The following is a 20621-nucleotide window of genomic DNA, read 5'->3' on the forward strand; positions in this document are numbered from 1 at the left end:
GGGGTTGATAGAAAGGTTTATATCATGATGATGCCAAGAATATAAAACCGATACCTATGTGCTTTAAAATTCCCTTGATCTTTTCAACAAACTTGAACTCCAGGCTCTAATCATGACACCCAGCTTGCTTTTTCTCCCTTTTCAAAATGAGAATAGAACACAAAAATAATATTTTCTGTTGCAGTACAACTCAGCTCTTGGATTTGTTCTGCCTTTCCCTTTCTGTCTCTGTCTGGCACCTATGTTTTCACATCTCAATGACTGATCATTATATTTGACTAAAGAAAAACAGAATACCTAAAGGGAATTCTTTTAAGCTTTCAAGAACACAAACCCACACAAATAAACTCTCCTTCATAAACAGGCAATTCACAGAACTGTTTAATTTTGTTTGGTTTGTTGTATTTTCACTATCTTTACCCACCAGCCATTTGCAAAAGGAGTTATGAACCAACAACTATTGTACTTTTAAGCAGAGGGATGGGGAAGAAATTCAGCTGATATAAAAAGAAAAGCGTATAGACAATACCTATCACTATATTTCTAAATTTTACTTCAGCAGAGTTTTAAACCGGTATAAAGCAAAAATTTAGGTGTTAAAAAAAATCCCGTTACCACTTTTTTAATGCAATTTACATTTCTTGTTAGCTCCTCTGATTCCTCGCGTGATCTGAAACCTTTCTAATTGACTTCCTAGAATCACCTTGGTGCAATTTAAAGGCAACACTCAGCAGTTACAGAATAGAAAAGGAAAGAAAGAGGAATTGAAAAGAAGTGTATTTATAACCTTGGTCATAGGTATCCTAAGAGTGTTTCTGTTTTAATAGTTAATTAGCTTATCAGTTCTGAAATGTTGAAACGACTTTTGGAATCCCAGGCTCTATGGCTGTTGGCACCATACCTGTTTCCTGACTGCAGTTTCCTTAACTCTCCTTTTAATTTTTTTCTTTTCCTTGAAACCAAAATCATTTAATGAAATCTGACTCGTCAAGGCCACTGACTGATCTTCTGAGCAGAAAGTATGCAAAGGTGGCCAATTCCATTAAATTACAGCCCCTGTCCAAGTTATGAGACATCATTTTCAGGCAGACAAAACGCAATGTAGTCATAAATGCTAAGAGACATAACTAATAACAAGGAAAAAAAAGAAGAATATGAAAAGACCTGAAGGAAAAATAAGTTCAACACACAGAAGAGAAACGATGGGGGTGGGAAGCACATGTGCAATTTTTTTCCCCACTTATTCTATTTCCTTTATGTTCCCTAGTTCAGGGCCGCTGGTAGGAGATTGATACATTTATTAATTTTCCATGCAGAAAGACAAACAGTGGACTCAGTCCGGTGGGGTTGAAACGTCTGGCCTCAGGTTTCCCCATGGAATCTTCCAAACTTGCCTAATGGTCTTTGACCACACAGATCCATTTAAGGAATACGGTATCCATTTTTGAAAATCTCATTTAGACTCATACATAAAATAATGCCTGTCATAATGCCTTGGTTTTCTCTCGTTCTTCTTTTTATTTCTCTGGGTTAATTTAAAATGCAGAGCAAAGCAAAGACAGAAAAAAAAACAATTTAAAGGATGTTCAAGATAGTCTTTGTAATATGATTTTTCTTTTTAAATTGCGAGAATGTAGTAAAATAAATCATTTCTTTCTGCATAAAGTGGTATTTACGACCTCTCCCTTAGAAATTATGTAAGTAAATATTCATGGAGAAATATTTTCACCTATTTTACATGTTTATTAACTTAAGGTCTGACTGTGAGGAAACTGCAAATTATGGAATGTATTTTATTAGGATAAACACTGGTGTTTTTTAAAAAGCAAATCAGAGCGGAAACAATCTTTTTTTTTCCCTTTGGAATGGAGCCTTGCCATTTTTCACTTTTAGAACTCATCTTGGGTGCTAGATGCTTAATGAGTCAATAAATGTCTACGTATTAGGTGACGTATTCATGTAGCAGGAATTTCTTTTTTCTATGGTTCCTGGTATAAGTTTAACAAACAGCAGCAGCTACGGGAAACAAAAATTACCCGAGGGTATTCTGATTTTAACTTTTGTTTTGAAAGCAGATCAATTTAGCTCAATTGTCTGAGACTCCTGTATTTAAATTTCTGAAATGTCCTCAGCACGAGATAAGATCAACTATTACTTTTGTATTACAGAGCCTCCACATTTTGTGAAAGAAAATATGTTAAAATATTATTAGGAATGAAAAATCACCATTTGAAAATCAATTTACATATGAACCCGAAAAATAAACCAGACTTAAGTTTCAGTTCTGGATAATGAATTGGCAAGGGTGTTATTTTACTAAAGTGTTCAGTTATGTCTGTTTATGTTATTAAGTGGGATGAGATAAAGTACATATTCAACTCTTTTTTAAAAGGACAGAATACATCATTTTAACTAATTAGGTCCATTTATCTTAACTTTATGTTTCTTTGGGTTGGTTCCTGAAATAGACCATGAAACCAACCTATTTATAAAATTTGTTAAAAAAAAATTCAAAATGTGTTGAAAAGAATAGCCAACATAAATTGTCAGTTGACTACATTAAATATGAAATTATAAAACTCAAATTTTATGTGTAAATTTATTTTATTTTTTGTAATATTCTAAAAAGTTTATATTTTGCTAAAAAATATTTGTGCAAGGCAATTAAAATATTTGGAAGATAGATAAGATTATATTTATATATATGTACACAGGCCTAATATAAAATATAACCATGTGTAGGTATAGACATACATACATATAGTTTATATATATATATTGTATATACATGTATTTATATAGTTATATTTGTTAGATGTGAAATACATATTCATAAAAACACTTCACGATGTTATCCACCCTAAAACATAAATCTGTGGGAGAATACTCTCTTGGTTGTGAGCCATTAGACTTTAAAAATAGCTATTTAAAAACAAATATAAGTTTTTTTAAAGTTTGAATTCTATCATCACTCTCTGTACCAAAGAGTATTAACTCTGTATTAAAGAGTTACTACTCTCTGGTACGATGTTGGAATTCAAACTTTAAAAGGTACATATAAAGACTATAGTGGAATAAAACAAGATGAAAAGACAACCCTCAGAATGGGAGAAAGTGTCTGCAAACAAATCAACGGACAAAGGATTAATCTCCAAAATATGTAAACAGCTCATGCAGCTCAATATTAAAAAAACAAACAACCCAATCCAAAAATGGGCAGAAGACCTAAATAGACATTTCTCCAAAGAAGACATACAGATGGCCATGAAAAGCTGCTCAACATCACTAATTATTAGAGAAATGCAAATCAAAACTACAATGAGGTATCACCTCACACCAGTTAGAATGGGCATCATCAGAAAATCTACAAACAGCAAATGCTGGGGAGGGTGTGAAGAAAAGGGAACCCTCTTCCACTGTTGGTGGGAATGTAAATTGATACAGCCACTTTGGAGAACAGTACGGAGGTTCCCTAAAAAACCAAAAATAGAATTACCATATGACCCAGCAATCCCACTACTGGGCATATACCCAGAGAAAACCATAATTCAAAAGGACACATGCACCCAAATGTTCAGAACTATTTACAATAGCCAGGTCATGGAAGCAACCTAAATGCCCAATGACAGTCGAATGGATAAAGAAGATGTGGTACGTATATACAATGGAATATTACTCAGCCATAAAAAGGAATGAAATTGGGTCATTTGTAGAGGTATGGATGGACCTAGAGGCTGTCATACAGAGTGAAGTAAGTCAGAATGAGAAAAACAAATATCGTATATTAACACATATATGTGGAATCTAGAAAAATGGTACAGATGAACTGGTTTGCAAGGCAGAAACAGAGACACAGATATAGAGAAAAAAAGTATGGACACCAAGGGGGGAAAGCGGGTGGAGTGGGGTGGTGGTGGTGGGATGAACTGGGAGATTGGGACTGACATATATACACTAATATGTATAAAATAGATAATTAATAAGAAGCTGCTGTATAAAAAAATAAAATAAAATAAACCTACATTAACACATCATCAAAAAAAGACTGATAAAATTTAACTATTTTAAAACTAAGATTTTTTTTATGATAAGGAATACATGATAAAGGAATATAAGATAAATACATAATAAAGAAAATAAAAAGATATATAACAGAGGGGAAAATATATTTGCAATGCTGTGTATAACTAACAGGAGGGCTATCATTAATATATTGTTTCAAACTCCTACACAAATCAGTAAGAAAAAATCTCAACCCAACAGAAAAATGGGCAAAACTCTTGAACAAGTACTTCGCAAAAGAGGATATCCAAATGGGCACTAAAAAATGAAAAGGCACTCAACCTCATGAATAACCAGAGTAATGCAAATGAAAGCCAAGAAGATGTCATTATGCACCCACCACATCAGCACAATTTAAAATGACTGACATGGGGCTTCCCTGGTGACGCAGTGGTTGGGAGTCCGCCTGCCGATTCAGGGGACACGGGTTCGTGCCCTGGTCTGGGAGGATCCCACATGCCGCGGAGCGGCTGGGCCCGTGAGCCATGGTCGCTGAGCCTGCACGTCCAGAGCCTGTGCTCCGCAACGGGAGAGGCCACAGCAGTGAGAGGCCCGCGTACCGCAAATAAATAAATACATAAATAAAATGACTGACATACCGAGGACTGGCAAGAATGAGGAGCAATAGAGACTTTCAAGCACTTTGGTCAGGAGTGTGAATTGGTACAACCACTTGGGGGAACAGTTTGCCATCATCTACTCAAGCTGACCATATGCTCACCCTAGGAGTCAGCAGTTTCACTTCTTGATAAGCTTCCCAAAGAAACTCACGCACATGTGCTGTTTTGGACTGAACTGTGTCTGCTCAAAATTCACATTTTGAAGCCCTAGCCCTTAGATGACTGCATGTGAAGATAGGGCCTTTAAGGAGGTAATTAAGGTTAAATGAGGTAATAAGTGTGGGGTCCTAAGCCAGTAGGACCTGTGTCCTTATAAGAAGAGGAAGAGACACCAGGAGTGCCTAGGCACAGAGTAAAGGCCACGTGAGGTCACAGTGAGAAGGCAGCTGTCTCTATGCCAAGGAGAGAACTCTCATCAGAAACCAACCCTGTTGGCACCTTGATCTTGGACTTCCTGCCTCCAAAGTGTGAGAAAATAAATTTCTGTTAAGCTACCTAAAAAAACCCAAAAACAAACAGACAAAAACTTTAGTGGAATAAAAGCAAATATAGATGATGTTTTAAAATAAAATTTAAGTGGAAAACTCTTTTTAAGGGTATCATTAAATAAGAGGGGAATATTCATTATTCTAATGGAATTAAAACAGCATTTTATATAACCAAAAACAAGCAAATAAACAAAGAAGACCAAAAACCAGGGTGACCCTTGAAAGACAAGCCAGAGAAAATATTTTCAACACATAAAATAATAAACTATTAATAATTACTTAAATAAATTATTAACACCTATTAATAAACAAATAAATTATTAATACTTATAATGTGTAAAATACAACCAGAAAGTCAGGTATAAATTAGTCTGCATTCCAATAACAAAATTACATTAAGATGTAAATAGGCAATTCACAGAAAAAATACATGTTGCTAATTAAATTTTTTAAAAGAATCAAACTCAGTAATATAAATTTTAGCAGTGAGATATCATTTTTTATTCATCCAACTGGAAAGACCAAAAAGACTGATAATATCCAATTTGGAGGACTTTAGAAAAAACTGTCATTTGTTTTTAACTCTTGGTGGAAGTTTAAAGTATGAAAACTATTGGTGAGCAACTAGCCTATGTCCATCTAATTATATAAGACACCTACACAGCCATTCTTTTTAATTCTAATGTCCTACAGAGACATAAAAACAAAAGATACATGTACAAATATATTTATTTCACCTTTATTTTTTAAAATTTAAAACATTATGCATAAGTGATAACTAAATACTAGAATACAATACAGTCATGAAAGAGACAGAGCTAGCTCTATCTATGACAAAATAGAAAGTTGTGCACTATATGTTATATCATGCAATATAGTAAGTTGAAGTGTATTATAGGCCATATTATATTTTTCAAATGTAGAATTTAAAATTTTGGTAAAGCACGTGGGAAGTTATTTACAGAAGTTACCTATGATTGACGGCTTTAGGAGAGAGTTTCTGTATATTTTTAATAATATGCAATGAACATATTTCACATTTAAAATAATAGTTTGTGTATGAAAATAAACTTTGCCCAGGGCTTTTCATGTGTATTCTCTCCTTTGCAGGATGACTTGGCCACAAAGCTGAGGTCAACCTGCCAACCAATCTGCCAATGTCCCCAGAGTCTGATACAGAAAGTCCAAGGGCTTGCTATGCTCAGTTCAAACCTATTCAAAGGGATGGTGGGTCTATGAGTAACACTGAATATCTAACTCACTTTCTTATTTTTGTCTTTCTCTTTGTGTATCTCTAAGTCTGTCTGCTAATAGAATGGTGATTGTTTGTAAATATTTCGCTGCATTCTACTCTCAACCCTGCCCGAGAGTAATTTGGTCGTGAGGACATACAAGCTGAAGAGATGCTCTAATGGTACTGCTCCCGCTTAAGAACATTCTGCCCCAGACTCCCAGCCACTGTCAAGGAGAGTTTCCTCTGCTACCAGAGGACTTTCTCTATTGTAATTAATAGCATTAAAAGTATTGAAGTCTTCAGAGACATAGAGAACAGACTTGTGGTTGTCAAGAGGGAGGGGAGAGGGGGAGGGATGGATCGGGAGTTTGGGATTAGCAGATGTAAACTATTACATATAGAATGGATAAACAACAAGGTCCTACAGTATAGCACAGGGAACTATATTCAGTATCCTGTGATAAACCATCATGGAAAAAATATGAAAAAGAATGTAGAATATATATGTATAATTGAATCACTTTGCTGTACAGCAGAAATTAACGCAACATTATAAATCAACTATACTTCAATAAAATACATTTTTTAAAAGTACTGAAGTCTTCAGAAAAGAGGGAGAATTCAGGCAGAAGACTAAAGAATATAAGGAAGACGGTAACATAGAAAAAATTAATTTCAAGGACTTTGAGGAGAGACGGACTTTTGTGCAACCTCAGCTCTGCTAGTTATTAGCTTGAACACAACTATATGAACTGTTCTCTCTGATCCTCATGTAATAATGCATAAATGTTGTAATTCATTTAATGAACAGGTTTTTTAAAGGGGACATAACATGGTGGAAGAAAGGTACCTCTCAAAGCCTACGTCCAAGTGGTAGGAGTTTAACATATCTTGGTGTCCAACTGTCCCTCACCTCCAGCTTCTGCTTTTCATTAAGCAAGTAGAAAAGATTTTTAAGTTGTGGTATTACAGAGATAGCGGTAAAAAGGTAAGGAAAGAACCAGGCAAAATCCCGATTCAGTCAAGACAGAGGAACTCAGCTTTGGGGAATGAGAACAATATGAATCCAATGAAATGAAAACAGGACAGATTTTCGAATCAGGTCGATGTGATCGATTATACATAATAAGCAGCATAGCCTTGACATTCTTCAGCCCCATTATATTGATTTGTAAAGAACCTGCCTCAAAGAGCAATGATGAATTATGAATAAGATCATAGAGCATTGTTTTTGAAACATCAGAATCTTAGAAATACTAGTTTCTATCCTCTCTTTTTATACAGGATGTAAATATTATCAGGGGAGCAAGGGTTGGCATGGTTGTAGCCCATCAGGTTGGCATGGATCTGCTAACAGACCATAAAAACAATTAAAAAAAAATCCACATCTGGGTTGGGAAGCAACCTATAGTCAATCACAACCTCATCAGGCAGAAAAGGACCAAGATGGATCATGGGCTTATAAAACTAAGAAGAAAACTACTAAGTCCTGCCAATTTGGCAAAGTCTTCATTCTTGATGGAAAGCTTTCGTCTAGAGCTGTTGAGGGAAACGTAGACAAGATGGGTTTTTATGTGGTGTGGAACTCGGAGTCTCAAAGAACTTTTGTTAGGTATGACAAAATCAGATTAATTGATCCAACAGCTATTTACGGACACCTGCTCTACAGGATAGATAAGAGTTGATACATTCACGCTCTTGGCCAAGGTAAAGTGTTGCTACCGGATTAAGAGCGGAGACGCTGTTGTCTGCTTCTTTTATATCTAATTCTCAACTGAAATTTCATTTCGAGTCTTCGTTTCCTCCAGATCCTTGGGAACCACCAGGGCTGTCTCTCTCTGGCATTCTCCTCAAGCCTCACTATTCTCCCAGGCTGTTAGCCAGACTGCAATTCTCTACTTCTTATTCAGAACTTCAAATCTATCTCTCCTCCGTTACGTACAGCCAACCAGCATGCCCCTTGTTTGTGCTTCAGAATCTGTATACAAACTGTTACGAAAACCTGGAAAAAAGTATTTCCTGTCTTCTTCACTTTGCGTACACGGACTTGCTCGAAATTAATGCCATGAATGTTTAGTACTTAAGGCATCTTTCCATCCACGTGGATGTAACAGCCTGAGGATTCCTTTTCGCTATGAGGACCCTTTCTCTGCTGAGTTGAATACAGGAGACACTGGCACCACGTTCCTTGATCTTGGAGCCTCATGACATTTTTTTTTTTTTTTTGCGGTACGCGGGCCTCTCACTGCTGTGGCCTCTCCCGTTGCGGAGCACAGGCTCCGGACGCGCAGGCTCAGCGGCCACGGCTCACGGGCCCAGCCGCTCCGCGGCATGTGGGATCTTCCCAGACCGGGGCACGAACCCGCGTCCCCTGCATCGGCAGGCGGACTCTCAACCACTGCGCCACCAGGGAAGCCCTCATGACATATTTTGAGTCAGGGAACATGGATAAGCTTTCAGGCACGTCCCCACCATCGTCATCACCTACCTGCCATGTTCATTCTGCTGCCACCCTAGTCCCTTCCTGATGCTTGGAAATGGTCATCTTCCCACAGGCTATTCATTCTAGTGTTTCCACAGGCTATTTCCTCTGACCAGACATCACAGTCATCATCTCCAACATTCTTCAAGTCCATGTGGTAAAGTTAAGTGCAGGGTAAGACGTTCATAACCACCTCATTGAAAATCGCAAACCCGTTTCCCTCTTCCTTGTATGTTTTGCTCCACATCAATTACCATGTGGTAACCTGTTCTATAAGTTGGTTGACTTATTTATTTTCTGCTTCTCCCCACTAGCATGGAAGCTGCCCCTGAGCAGGGTTTTGTTTTTACGATACAATGATGTGTTTCCAGTGCCTAGAGGTGTGTCTGACCCAGAGATAAATCAGTAAGTGTTTGTTTACTAATGAATAAACCATCATCACCTCATCAGCGAAATATCATACCTTTAGATATGCATGTTGGGTCCTATAGCCCTAATAGGAGTTGAAATAATTTTTATGTTTTGACAATAACAGTCAAAAATATTACAACTTTCCACTCTGATGATATTTTTTTCTAGTTTTTGGCATCAGGATAAAATCTACATTTGAAAAGAATAGATGAATGCTGGAGATCAGGTTCTCTGAGACTGGTCACGGACGTACAGAAGAAAAGCTGTATGCGGTGTGACTGCAAAATTATCTAAATAATGGAAAATCTAATCAGACAAATACTATCTTGACATCCTCAAATCTGAAGATGCAGCAAAGGAACCAAAATACTACCTGAAATAGTTGAAAATCACGGCCATTTTCAACTTCCAAAAGTGTTGAGAAGTAGGAGGCAGTGAGGACTCAAACCCTCGCCCTGAGTACCGTCTCAAGCATGCTAACAGAAGTTTCCAGGTTTTCGAACTTGGCAGGGAGACCCTTGTAAACATAAAAGCGACCCACTTTAAATTCACTGCAACTGGAGCCTCTATAAGTTATGTTCTTGTCTGGAGGCCAGATCAGGGTGGCAAGGAAAATATTTGGAGCTAGTCCTGGTACACAAATTTTGACATTTAGGTAAAATTCACTGAGAAAAGAGTCGTGTTAGGTTATCCTGAATCTGAAGCCTCATTATATTAGAGACATAAATCCTCATTTTTGCAGCCCTACATTTGGTCTTTAAGCCAAATGTAGGTGTGACTGTGATCCTAGGCCAGAGCAGTAGGATCTACTGAAGAGAAAATGAGAGATCTTACTCTGATTTTAACTGTCATGCCTAGAATAATGGTCACCCTTCTAAAACCTTGAGTCAAAAATATACATATATATATATATATATATATATATATATATATATGGCCCTTGCATTTCTGAAACGCACTTCTGAGAATACTGAATATTTAGATGTTTTCACTATGTCTAAGCAATAGTGTAAGCGGACAGAAAATTATTGGAGTTCTTTCTCTACTCCTTAAACATCCTCATAATGCACTCCATTAACTGCTGTCCCCAAATTTTGTTCTGGAGAAGAAATCTCACGTCCACCTCATATAGATAGATAGATAGGTAGATATGTTTTATACCAGCTAGTCCAGCGCTTTTCAAATTTCCTACCAAAGAGCTCCAATTCACAGTCCATTAAAAAGCGCGAGGCTGTCCATGTACATTTCTGTGTGTGCCTTTTCCTGGAGTGGACATTTGTCCTTTCCCCCTTTGCAAATTACAGACATTCCAGTCGTGAGGAGGCAGGGCCGAGAGAGTGGTGGCTGGATCCTTCTGGCAGCTGAGAGGTGGACAAATGTTCTTGGTCTAGCCAGTCGGGTGTGCTTCCCGAAGGCTTTGCACATTTGGCCATGCTCTCAAGGTGCAGTTTCAGGAGAGCTGATTCCCTGTGGCTACAGGGTAATTAAGACCCCACAGCTGGTCAGGCTGTTAGGAGCCCTGGTGCCAACCAAGCTGGCAGGTTTCCCAGGATAATGGTTCTGGTGTAGGCATATAAATCATCCGTTCAGAGTCATGATAGATTGTGATTTGCCTCCCTCTGATTCTGCCTGAACCCTTTCCTACAATCTCCCTGTCAATTGTGAGAGCTACCTAAAACCCTTGCAGTAAATTCCCTGCCCACTTAATCAGAGCTGGATTTCTTGTTTGTAAGTGAATAGTCAGGTAAGTCCAATATAATATGAATGTCTCCTTCTCTGTGCTTAATGAGGATAAAACTGTTCATACTCTCTCTGTTATGAAAAAAGTATATGAAATTTAGTCAGCATGAATTTTCTTTTTCTTCCTGACAACATTCTGATTTTGCGTTTTCTTTGATTACTTATACACTTTCTTAAAGTGTCATAATGACATTAGCAATGACTGATATTATAATATTTTAGTGGTTTCACTGTTCATCATCATTTCTCTTTTATCATAGATTTCCCATCACTTGATTATTTATGCTTCCTTCAGGAAAGGTAATTGGGTGTTACACATTCTCTGAGCCCTTGCATTTCTGAAATGTATTTCTAAACATATTTAAGTGTTTACTTTATACCTAAGCAATAGTTCAGCTGAATAGAAAATTATTGGACTTCTTCCTCTACTCCTTAACTTCATTATAATATACTTCATTATCCCCCAAAATTTAGTTCTGGGAGAAGAAATCTCATGTCCACCTACTTTTTTCATTTCATTAGTCGGTAACCTTTTTGTTTTTAATCTCTCCTACACCTGTATGTTTGTAGGATTTTTCCCCATCTGTCTTTCAATTAAAAATATATTTTACATACATTTGTACATATAGTTTGTTTTTGTAGCTTTCCATTATCTTTTCTTAGAATTTGCTATAACCCTTTAATATGAAAGAGCACATTCATTTTCAGCTTGGAGATTTGCTTTTTGTTTTGTTTTGTTGTTTATTTTGTGGGGTTTTTCTTTCTTTGTTTGCTTTTGCTTTGCATGTTCTGTATTTTCCTTTCCACCATTTCTGTTATTGGGGTTCTTGTATCTGTTCTCCTTGTCTCTGTCTCTCACCTTTATTCTCTAGTTTTCATTTCTTCATTCTTTTTCACATTCTGAGGAGATATCCTTAGCTTCTTTTGGCTTTGTTTTTCTGCAGAATGTCTTTTTTATATTTTCACTGAGCTATTAGTTCCTCTTCCAGTCGCCAGGAGGCTTCTTTCAGCTAAATATTTCTCCTCATGACCACCATTTCTAGTACAGGAGATACAGTCTCATCTCGAATCTTTGTGAAAAGGGAATTTAACATTTTATAAGATTTGCTCTTACTGGTCAGATGAGTCTGTTTCTTCTCAATAGAAGAAAGGACTCCAGATTAGTACTTTTCTTATGGAAATGGTTGTCCAACCTTGGACAATTAATTGATGTTAGAAATCATTCTGAATCTCTGCTCAAAATGTTCAACCCAGGGCTTCCCTGGTGGCGCAGTCGTTGGGAGTCCACCTGCCGATGCAGGGGACACGGGTTCGTGCCCTCGGTCCGGGAGGATCCCACATGCCGCGGAGCAGCTAGGCCCGTGAGCCATGGCTGCTGAGCCTGCGCGTCCGGAGCCTGTGCTCCACAACGGGAGAGGGCACAATAGTGAGAGGCCCGCGTACCACACACACACACAAAATAAACCAACTGTTCAGCCCAGGTAAAGGATGAAAGGAAAGAGTCATGTTCACCCTAGCTGTATTTTGCCAACTTGCAAGTCTAAGAACCTGCAGGAATTGGGAGGGAGCAAGACAGGAGACATCGGAAGAACTAAGCTGCTCTTTGGCATCAAAAAGATTTGTTTTCATTATCGTACGGACAACCTGGAGTAGCAGGAGGAGGGCTGCCTGGTAGTTCTAACTGACCTTTCATTGAAAGCCAGATACAGCCGACCCTTCAAATCAGTTACAAATCTAGGTCTGAGGCAGGGCCAGAAAGCCCTGGTGGTTGCTCGAGAAATATCCAATGTAAAAACTCAAGCTGAGAATTAAATATAAAATAAGCAAATCACGTGAACTATATCTTTAATTCAGTAGCCAGCACTTGCCTTTGGGCAAGACAGTGAGTGTATTGGCATGAATCAATCTCCGTAAGGGGATATTTTTAAGTGCATAAAAAAATGAGACAGTCATTCAGATGATGACAAAACAGAAACAGACTCACAGACTTAGAAAACAAACTTATGGTTACCAAAGGGGCAAGGTAGGGGGCCAATGGTAAATTAGGAAGTTGGGATGAACATACACACACTACTATAGATAAAATAGATAATCAACAAGGACCTACTGTAGAGCACAGGGAACTCTACTCAATACTCTGTAATGACCTATATGGGAAAAGAATCTGAAAAAGAATAGATATGTGTATATGTAGAACTGAATCACTTTGCTGTACACCTGAAACTAACACAACATTGTAAATCAACTCTACTCCAATATAAAATACAATTAAAAAAAAAAAGAAAAACAAAAAAATAAGGCACTCATTCAGATGATTCTGATCCTTTCAACCCTACTTTCATTTGTAAGCAAAGAGGTAGGAATTCTTTTTTTCTTTTGGCTTAAATCTAAATAAAAGTGTTCCCTGCCCCCCTCACGTGTTTGACAGATACAATCTGCTGTTGGAAGGTTGCAGGATAGACCATGAGCTTAAGGAGGATGTGAAGCTGAAGGCTCCAGAACTTGATCTTTGAGTCAGAGATGTATAAGATGCATCCCAGGAAAGGGTTAATATAGGCTCCAGGATATAACCTTATTTAAGTTCAATTTATTTAAACAAAAACAAAAAACCTGCTCACCCATTTCTCTCATCCCCACTCCCTGCCTCTTGAAACCACCAGTCTGTTCTTGGTATCTATGAGCTTGTTTTTTGTTTGCTTGGTTGGTTGGTTGATTTTTAGATCCTGCATATAAGAGAGATCATAAGGTATTTGTCTTTTTCTGACATTTCATTTAGCATAATTCCCTCAAAGTCCATCCATGCTGTCACAAAAAGCAAGATTTCATTGTTTTTTTTATTATAGAATAATGTTCCATATTATATATACATATAATCACATCTTTTTTAGTCCACCCATTCATCTATGGACACTTAGGTCTTTTCCATATCTTGTCTATAGTAAATACTGCTGCAATGAACATGAGGGTGTATATATCTTCAAATTAGTGTCTTTGCTTTCTTTGGATAAATACCCAGAAGTGGAATTGCTGGATCATATGGTAGGTCTATTTTTAATTTTCTGAGGCACCTCCATAATGTTTTCCATAGTGGCTACACCAATTTACATTCCCAGCAACAGTGCAAGAAGATTCCCTTTTTTCCCATCCTCACTAATGCTTGTTATTTGTCTTTTTGATAATAGCCATTCTAACAGGTGTGAGGTGGTATCTCACTGTGGTTTTCACTTGCATTTCCTTGATGATTAATGATGGTACCTGTCGGTCATCTGTATGTGTTCTTTGGAAAAATGTCTATTCAGATCTTTTGTCCATTTTTTAATCAGATAGGGTTTTTGGCTATTGAGTTGTATGAGTTTGTTGTATATTTCAGATATTAACCCCTTATAAGATACATGTTTGAAATGATATTTTCCCATCCTGTAAGTTGCCTTTTCATTTGATTGATGGTTTCCTTTTTTGTGCAGAAGGTTTTTACTTTGATGTAGTCCCACTTGTTTATGTTTTCTCCTGTTGCCTTTGCTTTTGGTGTCATATTCAAAAAATGATTACCAAGATCTATATCAAGGAGATTATCATCTATGTTTTCTTCTAGATGCTTTATTGTTTCAGGTCTTACGTTCTAGTCCTTAATCCAGTTTGAGTTTGTTGTTGTGTATGGTGTAAGATAGTGGTCCAGTTTCATTCTTTTGCATGTATTGATAGCTGCTCAGTTTTCCTAGCACCGTTTATTGCAGAGACTGTCTTTTCCCCATTCTATATTATTTCCTCCTTTGTTGTAAGTTAATTGACCATATGCATAGGTTTATTTCTGGGCTCTCTATTCTGTTTCATTGATCTACATGTCTGTTTTTATGCCAATATCATACTGTTCTAATTACTAGAGCTTTGTAATATAGTTTGAAATCAAGAAGTGTGGTGTCTCCAGTTTTGTTCTCTCTCAAGATTGCTTTGGTTATTTGGGGTCTTTTTGGTTCCATACAAATTTTAGGACTGTTTGTTCTATTTCTGTGAAAAAAGGGCATAATCTTTTAATGAGCAGAATGATGATGATGTGAAGAAAAGGCATTTCAGAAAAAGTGGGCAATGTAGCATGGTCTTGAGTTTGAAATTTTCAAAGCACTAAGAAACATGGAGAAATGACAACCATATCACCTGGCATAACTTGTAATTGGGATGTCAAGAAATAAATATTCTGACAAAAGCCCACTGTTCGGTAAGGCATGGAAGAAGTCAACATTGCTGAATGTTGTTCAAGAAACAAAAACATATCTATCAAAGAGAAACTTTACTATAAAAGGATTAGAAGAGACTTAGGAAAGATGCCCCCGCTGCTCTGGAATTTAGATGCCTGCATAATGAGTTGTTTTGATCTGAAATGTGTAAAGACAGATCTAGGGTACATTGATGAGCTTGCAGTTCTTTTGCTTTCTGGTGGGTTCATTTCCAGAGACATCACTGCCCCTCACTCACTTGTTTCACTCCTCACAGCCACACTAGCCCCCTGCTGACCTCAACCCAAGGACTGAATTCCATAAAATTGGGACCATGATTTTGAAACATACAGCATTACCGCACCTTAAAAAGAAACATCTATTTTAGCACAAAACTATTTTAAGCTAAGTAGATATAGCACACTGATTTTCTAAAAGATGAAATTATTTTAATAAAAAAAAGAAAATAGTAAGTTAATTTATTGGGGCAACAACTAATTTACACCTTATAAAGGATCAAAGGTTTTTCTCTATTGCTTTAAGCCTGAATCAGTTAGAATGTTAGGAACCACAATACTTTTAGAAATGCCAGGGCTGCAACTTTAACTGAAGGTTACTAAGTTGTTAGTCTCCAAACATCAGATTCCCACTGTCTCATTAATTGGGACCTTTTCCCTGTCTCTCATCCTGAAACAAGGAATTAGTGAATTATTTATTTTGCTTAGTCCTTGTAACTGCCTTCCAGTGGTGTCACTGATTGAAAAATGACTTCCATAAATAAATGTTTGCAAATGTTCTGGCTTATAAATATACTAAAGAAATGAAATGAATCCATTTAAAAATCCCAATTCTAAGGTCGGCTACTCAATTATTTTACGTCAGAATTCCAAGGCTATCCTAAGAAATTATCTAAAATATTAAGTTGCCTCTATGCATTACACAACCTGTGAACACCAGTACAGATTACCCCGCAAGATGAATTAATGTCTTGGGTTTATTAACTTTGTGTATCTAACTATATCTCTTGTCAAATTTTTCAGAATTAAAAGTGATAGGTCATTGATAGAAACAAAGATATCATTTCAGGAATGTTGGAGATTCTTCTTACTAGTCTGAAGGTCCTTACTGATGGGAGATTTTTGACGTGCAAGGTAATCATTCACCTGGCACTCCCTGGAAACTTGAGGTCATTATTAGCCATCATGGACATTAGATTCCAAGTGCATCTCCTCCACATGAGTTGATCTCGTGACACAAAGTCCAAGAATTAAAGTTAAAACACTAACCAACTTCACTTCATTTTTTAAATTTGAATCTACCCAAGTTGGTTAAGTGTTTGATTGAATGCTACTATTCTATGCACTGCCTGATTTGTCTAAATTATTTTCACAGCCTTCTTGTCATCTGGTCCACGTTCTTGTCAATATTGAAATGTTGGATTTTGCCTATGTTGCTTGTCTTTGGCTTTATAATTCTTACTAATGACATCTGTTAAAGAGCCTCCTGAATCACTACTATGTTTTACTTCCCTTAAAACTATGGTCAGAGGAGACTGCTTTCAAAAAGGGACTTATGGGAGAATATCCGTAGGAGATGTGCTGTAAATGAATGACTAGCAAGTGAACCCCAAAGCAATGGAAACCAGTGTGCAGCTCTCAGCCATTGAAATTCCTTTTAACCTAAATTACTTGTATGGAAAGTGATGTTTTATCCAACCCCAAAACCACCAAACCACAGGTGTTTAAGTAAGTCATGAACTTCTATTATTTTTCTATTCAAATAGATTCTTTGGGGTACTAGGAAAACACTAGGAAAACATACACCATGTCACCAGTATTTAGGTGGGACATTTTCATGTTGGCAGCTCTTCTTCTCACTTCCTTTCCCCTCTGTAGGATACACAGACATAAATTATTTTATATCGTTTCTGGGAATTCACATGTTAAATGTTCTTCTTCCCAGAAGCTTTGAACCATTCGTTTCATGCTAAGCACAGTCATCTTTCTCTGGACTTTCCACCTGTGTACCTACCTGAGCTATCCAAATTCTATGATAATGCCTCCAGGATATTTTCATTATTGTTCTGTTTCTCCATCACCCCTGGCCTGATTCTAGAAGTTCGCAGAAGTTTTTCTTTTCTTTTCTTTTCTTGTCACTATTCCCCTGTTCAGAGCCATCAGACCATTGGCAGTCATTCTGAGTTCAAATGGACAGTCAGATTCATTAGACATAATAGGCTCCACTCAGTGCCAGGTTTATTTCATTTTAAGAAAAGATAGAGACAAGCAACAACCATTACTGTGCATCCCATGGTCTCAGTCACCCTATACCAAGGACACGTGTGATTGAAGAGACCATGCTGAGGGTCATGGATCACCTTTGTTCAGGGAATTCATAAGCTCTAGGCTCCTTTAACTTCAAACCTTTTAAGTCATGTCTCTCCCTCAGCCTCGGGGGTACCTAACTAGTGTCCATTCTGTGGTGCAGCTGCATCCCATCAATACCTGCCACTTGTTACTTGATAAACAATCTTGACAAGGAAGCAGAAGAGCTTCATCTCGGCTCCTTAATCTTGGAAGCTTGAGTCAATGTGGCAAGGAGGGTTTAATCACAGGTCATATTCTGAGGCATCTAGCAATTAATCTTTTTCTTCCAGAAACATCCCTAAAGAAACTCTTGATTCCAATCTCCTAAAAACTGATGTAATTTGTAGATTAATCTGTCTTCTGTTCTCTCTCTCCCTGCTGTCCTTTTCCTCTACATCTCCTTAAATACCATTGGTTTCCACATTTGCCCAATAGTTCTGTTTGTTTTCTTAATCTCTTCAATTCCCTCTTCTCCAATCCCTTCTTCTAAGAAGCGTAGGCACATACACTTTTATAAAAGAGCATCAAGAAGAGCTTTACCAGTCATCTCTGTCTTTGCCTGCCCGGCCCCCACATCTCTCCACCTCATATGGAGACTCGGACTACCTTCTAGGCTTCTTCAGCCCCGTGCTTCCTCTTCCAAAGGGGCAACAGGCCTGCAAGTACTATCCCATCCCCATCCTAGCCCAGGGAGGAGAAATCTGCTCCACCTGAAATTTTCCAATGGCCTCAATGCCCGGGGTTCTCTTTCACAGTATATTCATCTCTCCAGGTCTTCAGCAGTATGTGAACATGACATTGACCACCTGGAAACCAGTTGTGCTCGTGTGGTCAGGCTACTGCCACACATCCCTGGGGATAGCTCACACTCCCCAGGCTGGCCTGGTGTTTCAGTGATCCATGTATATAAAATTAAGTCTCATCTAAGTTAGGCCACGTGACCCACTGACATTCATAAGGGTGTTTTTCTCTCACTCCTGGGGTGGGTCAAACCCTCTGGCTGCTTCCTGAAGGCTGTGGCCCCAGGGTGAATGGCATTTACCTTGCTTGTTGTCCTGCTGCCAAGCAAAGGAAAAATGCAAGTACTCCCAACACAAGGTGAGGCTAAAAGCAGAAATTTACAGGCACTGGGCAAGTAGGGTGAATGCTGTCTTCTAGAAACTCCTCATTTCATGAGATGTGTCTAGACTCACCATGGGTCGTTAAGGAGTGTGGACCCTAAATCCCTGCCTCCTTGCCTATGTCCACAGGATGTGGGAAGGAACGAGGATCATCTGATAGATTTGGAAGAGCTCAAGTTTGCATCTTCAGGTATGTTAGCCTTTGAAACAGGATGCTCTAGGGCTCCAAATGCCTGGGGAATTCACAGATTAGCAGCCTTGCAGCCTTCCCCCGGTGAGCTAGCTCATTGCTGGGCTGTGTAGAGGAGGGTCATTCAGGTCAGCTCGGCATTATCCTAGAGCGCCCACTGTGGACGCTGTGCTACCCCTGACCTCCATCATAAAGACTCACCAGTCCCAGTCCCTGAGAAGGGCTGCCTGCCATTCATCCTGGCATCCAAACTGAATATACCGATAATTTAACCTCCAGGCTCTGAGAGCAAGAAATGGAGAATGCACAATGGCTTTCCAGAAACTTCATTAGCTGTTGAGCCATGTAGTACGTTAATGATTGTATTTTCAGGATGATGGAAATTGGTGACAGAATATTTTGTATGTGATGAGGATTTGGTCCTCATTCAGGTTGTCTCTCAAGATAGAAATCTGAAATGTCATTGTAGCAGCAGTCGCTCAGAAATGCTATTTTCCAGTTAAAAATTACGTATCTCTGCACCGATTAATTCATATTCCATAAAACACTGCAACAGACTTAGGTTATATTTCCCTGCTTGTTTTCTACTCACGTGTATTTTATAAGTTTGCTCTAAGTTTTATCAAGCTAATTCCTTTCGTATTTAGTGCATTTTAAAGTTTTCAAATTGCTTCTATATACATCATATTTTTGTATCTTCCCAACTACCCTAAAGGTCAAAGCAAGGCAACTATTGCTTCCACTTTGCAAGTGAGAAAACAAGTATTCTGAAGTGACAGATCTGGGAGCTAGGTTCAAAGAGTCACGTGACAGAAACAAGGCACCATCCCCGATCTCCACATTCTGTATCTGGTGGACCATTCACACGTGGCGCTGCTTCCTACCGAAAAGAAAACTATGAAAGACAAATGACCATAATTTCGAATTTCTAAAAAGAAACACCAGTGATTTTAAAGAATTCCAGCAAATACGCATGGATAGCAAAGAAACCCAGACCTGATCTCAGAAATGGGAAGAAAGAAAGGAAACTCTGCGGGGCAGTAAGGTTTAGTCTGTGCTGCACTTTAGTTCTGCCATTGTTTAATTTTTTTAGTCAAAGCCATTCATCTTCCACGGGGATCAAATAAGCTGGGTGGTAAAACAACGGATGTGCGATTCACTGGGAGCAAGGGAATGGCATTCCGAGGCAAAAAGGGGGACGAGTTTGGGAATGCAGACCTGGGACATTGGCTGCCTCAACCTCACCACAGGGCTCGAGGGAGAATAGTGTTTTTCATACAAAGTGAAAAAGAGAAATGTAAGCTTCCTCTTAAGCGGCATCGTGCACTAGGGATTCCGCAAAAGGAAACCGATCCCCCTTTTACCCCAAGACCCCTATCAATTTCAAAGCCAGACATTTTTCTTCTCCTCCCAAGATAACTGATAGTGTGGATGTATGAATTATCAATATCTGCTTCTAGAAGCATAAATTCACAGCCACTTCTGGAATGGCCAGTGACGAGTGGAGTTAGGAGTAAAAAATGCACAAAATTGATTTTACTTGATCCGCCCACCCTCCCATCCCCCCTCCATGCACGTTCAACTTCTGTGTATTATTAAAATGACTGGAAAGCTCTGGGTTCTAAGTAATGCTGATTTCCTCTCTGAAGACTCAAAAACGACCTGCATGATGGTTGAGTATGAAAGATATCTGATT

General features: G+C 38.2%; 2 long non-coding RNA genes across 2 annotated transcripts in view; one reads left to right on the top strand and one right to left on the bottom strand.

Moving 5' to 3' along the window:
* LOC109550477 (uncharacterized) overlaps positions 1–20621 on the bottom strand; it is a 218600-nt gene that overhangs the window by 105691 nt on the left and 92288 nt on the right. The window lies entirely within an intron of this gene.
* Positions 6518–9279, top strand: LOC141277359 (uncharacterized). The gene is made up of 3 exons (XR_012328632.1): positions 6518–6584; positions 8985–9060; positions 9201–9279. It is a non-coding gene; the product is annotated as an uncharacterized lncRNA (long non-coding RNA).

The sequence above is a fragment of the Tursiops truncatus genome, chromosome 20, assembly GCF_011762595.2.
Source record: "Tursiops truncatus isolate mTurTru1 chromosome 20, mTurTru1.mat.Y, whole genome shotgun sequence".
Taxonomy (NCBI): domain Eukaryota; kingdom Metazoa; phylum Chordata; class Mammalia; order Artiodactyla; family Delphinidae; genus Tursiops; species Tursiops truncatus.